Below are 12526 nucleotides of genomic sequence, written 5' to 3'. Positions count from 1 at the left end.
TATTGCTCCCATTGTCTTTTTCTTGGCCGCCATGGTTGGTCGTACTGCTCCGATTGTCCCCTTCTTCGGCGCCATGCCTGGATAGAGATATCGATGGCACCTTTGCAACACAGATAAGGAAATGTTGTCCTCAGTCAAATACAAAGGCAAAGTCCTTTAACGTGCCACCCTTTTTCGAAAACAACTCGCTAATTAAATGATTGCATTTTAAATAAATAAAAATACGTCTTTTCGCATGCCGTCCTTTTTCGATAATCGCCGACAAATTAAATGATTGTGTTTAAAGTATTTAAAAATACGTCTTTCCACACGCCGCCCTTTGCATTTTAAATATTTAAAAATACGTCATTTAACATGCTGGCCTTTTTCGAAAACATCCCGCAAATTAAATGATTGAGTTTTAAATAATTAAAAAATTGTGGTTTGTCGGTCGCATTAAAAAATTATGGTATGAATACTCTTTCACGATTATTCTATTGATTATCGTATATAGATACATCGATATATTCATGCAACATATTTTCCTTATCGGTTTTTTAACAACAAACGTTCATTATCGCGGTTTGCATTGAAGGTGTCCCTGCCAAATCAAGAATTGTTGACCGGGAACCGTATCGTATAAATTTTGGAGCATCAACCTTTTCTTATCGCTATTGACTGTTATCATTTACGCCGTTAGAACTCGTTAAATTATTGTTCACGGCTTACATCGCCAATCTTTTTTGCGATATTCTTTCGAGGCGAAGACAAATACAACGATTGCTAAACAGAAATGCTCTATCTTAGCTATGCCAAAGAGGTTAGGCAATGCCATGATTTCTGAACAAACATCTATTTTTTTATTAAAGTTTATTTATTACCGAGATCTACAGACGAAAGGATGTAATAATAAAGAATTAAACAATAAAAGAATGTCATGTAACAACAATTCATTATACAATTACAACAAAAACCTAACGTGATAAAAATGAAAATCTAGGATTTATTCCGAGGCACTTGACGAATCAGATGAAATATCATAGACTTGTCTCTCACTTTTTATTGGTGGACTGTCTATCCTGCGTGGCCTCTTGGTTGCACACATCTTATTAAGAAAATCAGTCATCATCTCTACCACTGAGTTCAATTGAATCCCCATAGTGCTTACTTCTGTCCTTAATTTCTTATTCTCCCTCTACATAAGTTCGAACCTTGCGGCAGAAACAATGTTCTCTTTTGGAGTAAGTGTTCGCTCTTCCTCGCGATTTATTACTGAGGGACTAGTCGTATTAACCAGAGAGAGACGACGTTTTGATTGTAGAGGCTGGGCTGCAACATGAGAAGGGGCAGTTGGGAGGCATGGGTTCACAATTTTCTTAATCTTCCGATTTCGCCACATTGATTCCCAATACCTTTCGAAATAGAAGGGATCAAATTGTCGTCCTTCATGATCATACGATACGGCAGAGAAACCACCTGAGTTCCAATTTCATAATTCGTCCCTGTAGCGATTTCGCTAATTCACGTTCCTGCCCCCACCATCCTTCTCACTTCCAAAGGCTTATTTGGGATAGACTGCCCCAAGCCAGATTGTAGGAGAACTCGACTACCTTGCTGCAACTCGGCTTCAAAATTGCAGAACAGTCACAAATCGCGGTCAGACAATCTAGCAGCCTCCGCAACAACGTCTTGATCATCGTCCTCCCCATCTCCATAAGGTCTCTACAAAACCTGTATATTGGTAATTCTTTTTAATAACGAATGACAAATATATTACAATTTATTTACGCATGATATGACAACAACGATATGTACTACGTAAGACAATCCTGCAATAATGGATACTTAAGAATGCTAAACATTACAACGATTTATAATACTCAATGGTAAATGCTGACGCGATTGTAAACAATTTTAGAACGCTTACCTTATTTAGTTGCAGCCCATCTAAAATGAACTTAGCATTATGAACTGTGACGTTTATTCTAGCCTAGGGACCGATCTTTGAAAAATCACAAATCAGAGGGCCACAACGTGGATGCAATGGGATAATATGTTCCAACGCCCAGGCCTAACAAAAACAATATTATTAGTAACACCACAACCTGCAATGAAATTTGTCTACAATTACTAAGTATGTAATCAACAAATACCTGAACAAATGGCAAAAATCCCCCAACTGTTTTTGTACCATTACTCGCATGGTGGAGTTGACTGTACAAGTGTGCGAGCATAGCGGCACCCCAAGCATAGTTGTCGACTTCGTCTAAGTCTGCCAGGTACTGCATCCACATTGAACTTATTCTCGAACCAGAACAATCGGAAAATAATGTAAGACCAAAAAAATATAGAAGGAAATCGCGCAACTCTTTGTCAGCTATTTCATATGCACAAGTAGCGGAGTGGCCTCCCCATTTATTATGAAAAAATGATACTTTCATTGATGTGGAATTGATTCCACTAGAAATACATTGACTCCATTCGTCCATCGACATTCCTAAAAGGGTCATGCATTTTTCCCTTGCGTTATAGTTTGAATGCTGTAATAGGACAACACTGCCATCGCACTTAAGGCCAGTGATCCTCGCCACATCTTCTAGAGTCATGGTGATCTCAAAAGAATCAAACTGGAATGTGTTCGTCTTATCATTTCACTTATTTACCAGGTGATCATGGTATTCCAGCAAGTTTCAAAATATTGTTGGTCCAGAAGGCCACCGAAGTGCATATTTCGTAATCGGTCCTTCTGATATGCACTCAACTGACCATACCACGACAGAACTACAAGCCATTGACACCGACCTCCGAGCTTTTCACCTGGTGCTCTACTTCTCCTGTGACATCCCAGTAACACAAAATAACATATTATTCCTACCAATTGTAAATTAGTTTCATTTGTACTTATAAATAGTATTCTACTAATCGCTATAAATAATATTGGTTGCACACAAACTATCACAGTAATCGTTATACATATTAATACGTAACACATTAATCGCTATATCAAAATCGCTAAACATATTATTAAATCTTCACAGTCAGGACGAATATATTTACCTTGGTCGCTATTTTCTCCTGTTCTCCCTCCAACCTGAGACTTTCTGATGGGTCCACAGTCTCCAACTGTCTTTCAATCTCCATATCTACCGCTCCACCATCGCCTGCCTTTCTCTGGCCTTCCTTTTCTCGCCCACCTTCTCCATCCTTTCTCTATCCTTCCTTTTCTCATCCTCCTTCTCCTTCCTTTCTCTCTTCGTTTCTCCTCCTCCTTCTGCTTCCTTTCTCTCTCCCGTTTCTCCTCCTCATTCTCCTTCTTTTCTCTCTCATTTTTCTCCTCCTCATTCTCCTTCCTTTCTCTCTCCTTTTTCTCCTCCTCCTTCTGCTTCATTTCTCTCTCCCTTTTCTCCTCCTTCTGCTTCCTTTCTCTTTCCCTTTTCTCCTCCTCCTGCATCATTTCTCTCTCTTTTTTCGCCTCCTCCTCCTTCTCCTTCCTTTCTCTCTCCTTTTTCTCCTCCTCCTTCTGCCTCCTTTCTCACTCCCTTTTCGCCTCCTCCTCCTTATGCTTCCTTTCTCTCTCCCGTTTCTCATGCTCCTTCTACTTCATTTCTCTCTCCGTTTTCGCCTCCTCCTCCTTCTACTTCCTTTCTCTCTCTCATTTCTTTTCCTCCTTCTACTTCCTTTCTTTCTCATTTTTTGCTTCCTCCTCCTTCTCCTTTCTTTCTCTCTCCTTTTTTTCCTCCTCCTTCTGCTTCCTTTCTCTCTCCTTTTTTCCTCCTCCTGCTTCCTTTCTCTCTCCTTATTCTCATCCTCCTTCTCCTTCCTTTCTCTCTCCTTTTTTACCTGCTCCTGCTTCCTTTCTCTCTCCCTTTTCCCTTCCTCCTCCTTCCATTCTCTCTCATTCCTTTTCTCTTCCTCCTTCTCCATCCTTTCTCTCTCCTTTTTCTCGTCCTCCTCCTTCCGCCGCCTTTCTATCTTTTCCAATTCTTGTTTCCTTCTGTCTTGCACTTTTTCCTCCTGCTTCTTCCTTTCTCTTTCCTTTTCTTCTTCCTCCTCCTCCTCCTTCCGTCGCCTTTCCATCTCCTCCAATTCTTGTTTCCTTCTTTTCTGCACTTCCTCCTCCTTCTTCCTTTCCCTTTCCCTTTCCTTTTCTTCCTCCTCCTTCTCCTTCCGTTGTCTTTCCTTGTTTTCCTCATTCTCCTGCCTTTGCATTTCCTTAGCTTCCTCAAACTCCTTCTCCCTCCTTCGCCTTTCCTTTTCTTCCTCATACTGAGGAATATTATGTTCCTTCTCTTCCTCCTCCTTATTCATTTGCCTTCGCCTCTCCTCCGCCTCCTTCAGTAGCCTTGCCTTGTTTCGCATTGCTCTACGCTCCAAGTCTCTCCTCTAACATTCCGCCTTAGTCTCCTCCACTATATTGCTAAAATACCTTTCCCACTCCTCCACATTCTTCTTCTTCCTTTCCATCTGCTCTGCGTTAATCCTCTGCCTTCTATTTATATTCTCATTAATATTTCTTTGCTTTGCCTTCTCTTCGTCATCCTTGTTCTGTATCTTTCGTTCTTCAGAGTTCTTCCTTTGGTCCGCAGCCTCGATATCTGATGGATAATCCTCCGCATAATACGATTCCAAGGCTTTTTCCCTGTCTTCATCGTTCTCAATCTTAAGTATATTATCTGGCGGATCACTTCTCTAATAGACAACCCATAGAACGACGGGGTATCTCTAATCTGATGAGGCGCAGACATTGCTAACCTGCATAACATATTACACGATCATCATGATTAGAAATCGTCGGAATATTTGGGTTCATAAGTACACATCGTTGTAAGATTTATCAAACTTACAAATCGTTGTATAAGAAGCAATCTTCAGATTGAAGAAAGAAACCTTACACGAAACTCACCGAAACGATGAGATTTTGGATATTCCAACTGTAGAGTAAGCAACAGTAACAACTAATACGCAACAGAAGGTGGCAACGATGTTGCGACTGCGCGTAAGACGGAAACCGATGCTCTGGAACAAAGGAAATGATGCTCCGGTGACAACAGATAAAAGCAGAGTATGCTCCGGTAGAGTTTTCTGCTTAGAGCGAGAATGAATTGTTTTGAACTATTTAAATCCTATAACATAAGACTTGCTACATACGAAAACTTTGCGGAATGTTTTGGCGCGATAACGATGGAGGGCAGTTTTATCCTTTTCACAAACCGACGATTCAGTTTTCTAGAAGAAGGACATTTATGTCCGTTCGAGGAAGAGGAAGCGAATGGCGGTAAAGGGTACTTAAGTCTTTGGTGCGGCACCAAATTACGATGCAATATGATGCAGACACACATGGGGATACATGCCAGTCTGCATCTTATACGTGGCGCTATTTGGAACCCCGAACATGAGATCTCAGTACCGGCCCTGTTGGGGGGAGGGGGAGGGACATATAACCTGCTTTGACCCCAAACACCCGAGTGACCTCTTCTTACCCGTGTCATGCCGATGTGGCAGGTAAGGATACCATTTTTTGTGGAATAATCTGACGTGGCAAACAAAACCCAAGGGGGCACCACCCGAGTTGTGAGTGATCGTCAGGGTTATCAAACTGCTCGCGCTCTTTCTGAGTAGTACCTGTCGTTGTAGGATGAACGGAATCAGGCCGTTGCCCAAATAAAGCTGGGCTAGAGGGAGCACCTGCATCGGTTTCCATGGTCATCGAAGGAGCAGTAGGACGAAGCACAGAAGGAGTAGCCACGGCTGAAGGTGCAGGCTGATGATCATCGAGAGCCTGGGCAGTGGAGGCTGGCGAACCCTGAGAAAGCGTAATATCGATCTCCCAGACATGGTTCGGGAGATTGTGGATAATGGGAGACTGCAGAGGATCATCTTGGAAAGGCGAGTCCACCTTGTTCATTTCAGAGAGGATGGATGGAGAATCGGTTAGGACGGGGTGCATGCGATTTCAGATTTCGAGAAGCTGGAGTTCGCCGATGGATGCCATTATTCATCGCTTGGGGTGGAGCGGGAGAAAGTAGATTTTCCTGGCCGTAATGATGGGCAGGTCGCTAAGGAATCATGGTTGGTAGATCCGCTGTGCGAACAGAAGCGATTTTTTTTTTCATAAACGATGTCTGTTGACGAAAGCTACGACGGTTTAAAATTGCAATTTAGATCGACGACCTGGGCGATATATACAGATGCGGGCAAACGCCCCCCTCACAATTGCCCGGGTGAAATTGTCAACCTCGATATGAGTTGACCCTGTAAATATTGGGTGACACCTTTGAACACATCAAGTGTCCAGCATTCTATATATATAGCCCCGGAAGAAGTTGAATCCAGAGGAGAATGCGGTTAGTAGCCTGCAGCTTTAACAGGCTCCCATTTGTGCACTACTAAACTGCCACGGACAACCTTTCATGGTCCTCCATATTACTAAAATGCATGAGAAACAGGCTGTAATGCAAGTATGTGAATTTGATCGGGCCTGCAAATTTTCAAAGAGATCGTAGACTTTGGAAAGCAAACGGGTATTACAAGTGTTTATGAGGGTTTACCCCCCGAAAAATCAGCCAACTAAAGGGGCCAACATCTCGTCGTGACGTGCAGGGAAAATCTCGAGATGCAATGTGTTGCCAGACTGCACCATCGATGCCCGCAGAGACGAGTCGGAAACCGAGGTCCCCTCGACTATGTTGGCCGATGACCGCTGGGGGGCAGAGAGGGAGAAGGAGAGCCGGGCCTATGAGAAGCATCGTGCTTCTCTTCCCCGAGCAATGCTAATGAGATTCATTCTCTCGTCTCTCGATCGTTAACCACATGAAACGTTACCAAACATGTTGTATTGTATGCCTGTTAAGGATCTTTCCTACCACCCTCAAAAACAAAAACAAAAAAAAATCTTATATTGGATTGGGCGTTTCCATAAATAATGGCTAGTCTGATGTTCCGAAGGCACACTGAAGGTTCCGGTGGAGTTACTCCACTGTTTTTTTATTACGATAATACAGGGGAACGGTGATTTTTTTTTTTTTTTTTGTTTTTCAGCTCCTTACTTCATTGAAACGAGGAAGACGCGTCGAAAGCCGCCGGAATAGTTCACATCATCCCCGTTATTTTAAAAAAAAAAATTTAGAGGCAAGCTGGGGTTAGGCCGACCCTCACCAGTTATTATTCAGTTTTGAACCTGCAACGTCTTTTTTGACGTTGCACTGACAGCTCCTACCAACCACGCGGATCCCCGTCATTTTTTTATTCTCTTGGCTTTTTTCTTTCTTTTTATTTTTTAACTTTAACCGAGGTAAAGTCATGTACGTATGTACGGCGGAAAGCTGAAACGGTAAAAAAGAAAGTAAAAGAGAGAGATAACGGTGGGTGGGTAGGGTTGGCATCAAATTGAACGGACACCTGTCAAAATCTGCGGCCCCCCCACCGATGCTTCCTGTCGGGGACTGCTCGGCAGATGCCCCTATAATTTCGGGAACCACTTTTTTTTTTTTTGCTTTTATTCAAAAATTTCATATTATTTAATGGTATTCGTTTTGACTAGCATGGTCTTGTCAATTTCAAATATGACGTCTACGGCACCCCTCCAAGTCTCCAACCTTGTTTTCTTTTTCTTTTATTCCCTAATTATAAAATGACCATCCTGTCTCCTTTCGGTTTAGAAAAAACAGGAAAACCATAGGGTGGGATGAAAATTGAGGTGGGGGCAGGGGAATATCAAAGAATCGTATGTGGTCATGGACAGAATGACCTGTTCCCCCTAACCCTACTAGCATGCACCATGAACTACATTAGGAAGACAGTCATTCAGTAACATTGAGTAACAAGCATAATAATATATCAATAATAATTTAATATACCTATTTTCTTGAACTCTAGATAATTTCTTTTGTGGTGTCATGTCCCCTTTACAAAAGTGGCAGCGTCAGAAGTATTCCTACAACAATAACAATAAACAAATAAGAAAAATGTGGAAAACATGCTTCAAAATTCGTAAAAAAATAATAAATAAGATATTGTTTTAAGAAAGAAAATTGGATTACCCTTATTTGATATTGAGATAGCATGTCCAAGAATATCAGAGTTCCTTGTCACCTTGCTTTGATAGACACTTGATGGGATTAGTTTATCACATCCTTTAGCACTAACCGGTTCTCAATATTTAAGAATAACTTCATCATCTGCACATCCATCATTGGCATGCAAAACTCTCATATGTCCACTTGTATTAGAGGTGTTCTCATCATCGACATTATCTCGCTCACATTTGACAATATTAACTGTAGCACATTCTTGCATGCATGCCTTTTGCATTTGATCTATCAACTTATCAAAGCCATCCAATGCAAGATCATAACACTTTTCATATTGCAATGATACTTATACTCGCGAACACTTTAATTGCTCTTCAACAATACGTTAATCTCAAAGTGTATTAGCCTCTTCATCAACATTTGCACATCCATGATCAACATTTGCATTTTCATGATTGCTATCTATATCCAGCAATATTTTAAATATCTTCACCCATTTCTACATATGCATGTTCATCAACATATCCAACTTCCTTGCCACATTTGAATCTGTAGAGCTTTGACATATATCCATGTTTGCACAATCTGTACAAACAACTAAAAAAGCTTAACAGAAAAGTAACAAGTCGATTGCATAATAGAAAATCAAAATAAAAAAGAGCAAAACTTGCATTCATATGCCTAAAAATGTGGTGGTATACTTGGCAAGCACACCAACTTTGTATTAATATGAACAAAACTAGCATTCAAGCACACCAACTTTGCAAAAATGGTGAAGATCAATATCCTATCGTGGGAGATCTGGCGGTTTTACTTTCCTTATTTCTCTTTTTGCTTTCTGGCATGTTTATCCCTTTACTTACTTTCCCTATATCTGTGGGACTGTTATTATATATACCTCTTCCTGTTGTACTCAAAAGTAGAGAGAATAAAAAGATGCATGATCTTCCTCCGTGGATGTAGGCTACACTGGCCGAACCACGTAAACTGTGTGTCTCTTCTTTAGTTTTTTTTATCTCTTCATGGTATCAAAGCCAGGTTCATTTCCTAAGCAAGGCTGATCGTCACGGGTGCTGAAAGTCATGGCGGATCGCCAAGATCACTCCATTGGTGAAAACGCTGAACGGATCTCTCATGGTGAAGGATCTACCACCAAAGTTGTGGCTCACGAACAAGGTAATCCGAGTCTCAAGATCACCAATACTCTTTTAAATGGATTTAATTACCTTGCTTGGTCTAAAGCTGCTACTCTCTTCTTGAGTGGAAAATCCAAACTTGGTCTGATCAATGGAAGAAACCCTAGACCTCCTTTGAATGATCCTAAGTATGATGATTGGGAGTCCAGCAATCATCTTGTAATGTCATGGCTCCTAAATTCTATGGAGCAAAAGATAGCGGATGGTTTCTTATTTCTTGAGACTGCTGAAGCCATATGGAATGCAGCCCATGAACTATACAGCGAGCAATACAACATTGCTCGCATGTATCAACTTACTCAAGAGATCCGAAATCAAAAAAAGGGAACTACTCCTTTAAGCGAGTATTTGGGCACGTTGAAAGGAAAGTGGGACGAACTGGATTCCTACATTCCTTCCACCACAGATCCCTCGCAGATCAAAAAAATAAAGGAACAAGAAAGAATTTTTCAAATTCTTGCTGGTCTTGGAAATGAGTATGAACAACTCAGGAGTCAGATTCTCATGACCCAAGATCTTTCTTCTTTAAGTGTTGTCTGTTCTACTCTCATGCGTGAAGAATCTAGACGTCGAGCAATGGGAACTCATCATGAAATTGTTCTGACTGATGATGTTGGAAAAATAGACAAATCGGCTTTTATTAGTTCACGAACAAATGCTAATGAAACTGAAAATAAGTTTCAACTAATGGACCGAAAGCCACGGTGCTCTCACTGCCGTAAGGTGGGGCATACAAAAGAAAACTGTTGGTTCATTATTGGTCGCCCTGGAAAGAATGGTGGTTATAATCACAAAAGGAACTTTGATCGAAATGACTACAAAGGGAAGGCGAATCAGGTCTACGCTGAAGATAGCCAAGTTACATTGGAAAAATTGGCTGAGATGATTAAATGTCTTCAAGCTCAGAAGTCGGCTGGAATGGCGGTTGAAACAACAGAGCCGACATTTGCTAATGCAGGTATGATTCAAAAGTCTGATTGTTTTTGCAACATTCAATGGGTCGTGGACTCAGGAGCCACTCATCATATGACAAACCATGGCAGTATCTGTGATAATCTTGTTTTATCCAAAAACAGCAATCCGGTTATTGCCGCCAATGGTTCTCATATACCGATCGAAGGAAAAGGCACTATTCGGCTGCTTGATCATAACTTGGATGCTCTATACATGCCAAACATTTCAGAAAATCTTCTATCAGTAGCCAAAATTACAAAAGATCTAAATTGTTATGCCATTTTTTCTGACTCAAATGTGGTATTTCAGGACAAGACGACTCAGAAAACGATTGGTGAAGGAAGTCTTACTAATAGACTTTATTGTTTAAATATGATTGACAGAGCTCTCTTTGCAGGAAGTAATGAAGGAAATAAGTGGAATAGAAGGATGGGTCACCCTTCCTCTCGTGTTCTAAATTTTTTGTTTCCCAATGTTCAATTCAATAATAGTCTCTGTGACATTTGTCAGCATGCAAAAATGACCAGACCCGTTTTCTCCACTTCTGAAAGTGTTAGTAAAAATGTTTTTGATCTGATTCATTCAGACGTATGGGGACCAGCTCCTATTGAATCCATTCTAGGATTCCGGTACTTTGTACTATTTATTGACGACTACTCCAAAGTTACTTGGATCTATTTGATGAAAAGCAAGTCTGAAGTTTTCAATCACTTTAAAGCATTTTACAAAATGGTTGAAACTCAATATGCTCGCAAGATTAAAATGCTTCGTACTGACAATGGAACAGAATACGTAAATCATTGGTTTGAGGAATTCATCAAAGATCAGGGCATTATTCATCAGACCTCTTGTGTTGACACCCCCCAACAAAATGGGGTCTCTGAAAGAAAAAATCGCCACTTACTTGAAGTTGCAAGAAGTCTTATGTTTCAAAGCAAGGTTCCAAAACAGTTATGGAACTTTGTTGTTGCCACGGCCTGTCACATAATTAACCGAACGCCTAGTAGACTATTAGGTTACAAGAGTCCTATTGAACTTCTGACTGGGTCCAAGACCAACATCCATTATTTTCGCACTTTCGGGTGTACGTTCATGTATGGATTCCGCCTCATAAAAGAGACAAGCTTAGTCCTCGAACTAAGAAGTGTGTGTTCGTTGGATATAGCTCCAGCTCAAAGGAGTACAAATGCTATGATCCAGAAAGTGGTAAGGTACATGTGTCACGAGATGTATGCTTCAATGAAGATGTTCCTTTCTTTGTCTTAAATGATATTTCTCAGGATAAAAGTCAGGGGGAGAACACTACTCAGACAATGGAGGACTATGACAATCTCCTTTGGATGGTTGAGACTATCTTAGAGAGCGATCAGCCTGTTAATCAAACGAATTCTCCTATGAATGTTGATCCAAGAGAATCGACTGAAAGCTCCTCTCAACTCAGAAGATCTGAACGCGTTCGGAGTACTCCAAGGTATTTAGCTGACTATGAGACTTACTGCTCTACTGGCTGCCCCATAGAAAATCACATAGGTTATAACCAGATCTCAAAAGGCTATGCCGTGTTCATCAAAGGGCTTGATAGCAGAAAAGAACCAGAAACTTACCTCGAAGCTAAAGATGACAAGAACTGGAGCAAAGCCATGGAAGAGGAGCTTGAAGCTTTAGAGAAAAATCATACATGGGATCTTGTGAAACTCCCTCAAGGGTTCAAGGCTGTGGGATGCAAATGGCATTATCGATTAAAATTCAAGAGTGATGGAACCCTTGACCGATACAAAGCTCGTCTCGTAGCCAAAGGCTACACCCAAACTCAAGGTATTGATTACGAAGAGACCTTCGCTCCTGTCGCTAAAATGAATACTCTGCGCATTGTGCTTTCTATTGCATGTAACTTTGATTGGACTCTTCATCAACTTGATGTCAAGAATGCATTCCTTCAAGGAGAGCTAGATGAAGAAATTTATATGACACTGCCGCCTGGTCATCCTCAAGAAGGTACTGATTCTGTCTGCAAGCTTAATAAAGCCATATATGGTTTAAAACAATCTCCCAGAGCTTTGTATCTTAAGCTCAGCAAAGCTCTTGAGAAAATTGGATATTCCAAATGTCATACCGATAACACTTTGTTCATGAAGAAGAACAAAGTTAGTACTACATACATTCTCATATATGTCGATGACATCATTCTAATTGGTAATGATGCAAAAGAAATAAAAGACTTAAAGGAATATCTTCAAGTCACTTTTGATATCAAGGATCTAGGAAGAATCAAATATTTTCTTGGTATTGAGATAGCTCACTCCAACAAAGGGTTGTTCTTATCTCAGCGCAAATATGCTCTTGACATCCTTCGAGAAACTGGGAAGA

Source organism: Nuphar pumila, chromosome 16 (assembly GCF_984573655.1).
Source record: "Nuphar pumila chromosome 16, dmNupPumi1.hap1.1, whole genome shotgun sequence".
Classification (NCBI taxonomy): Eukaryota; Viridiplantae; Streptophyta; class Magnoliopsida; order Nymphaeales; family Nymphaeaceae; genus Nuphar; species Nuphar pumila.
Note: the sequence above shows the minus strand (reverse complement) of the source record.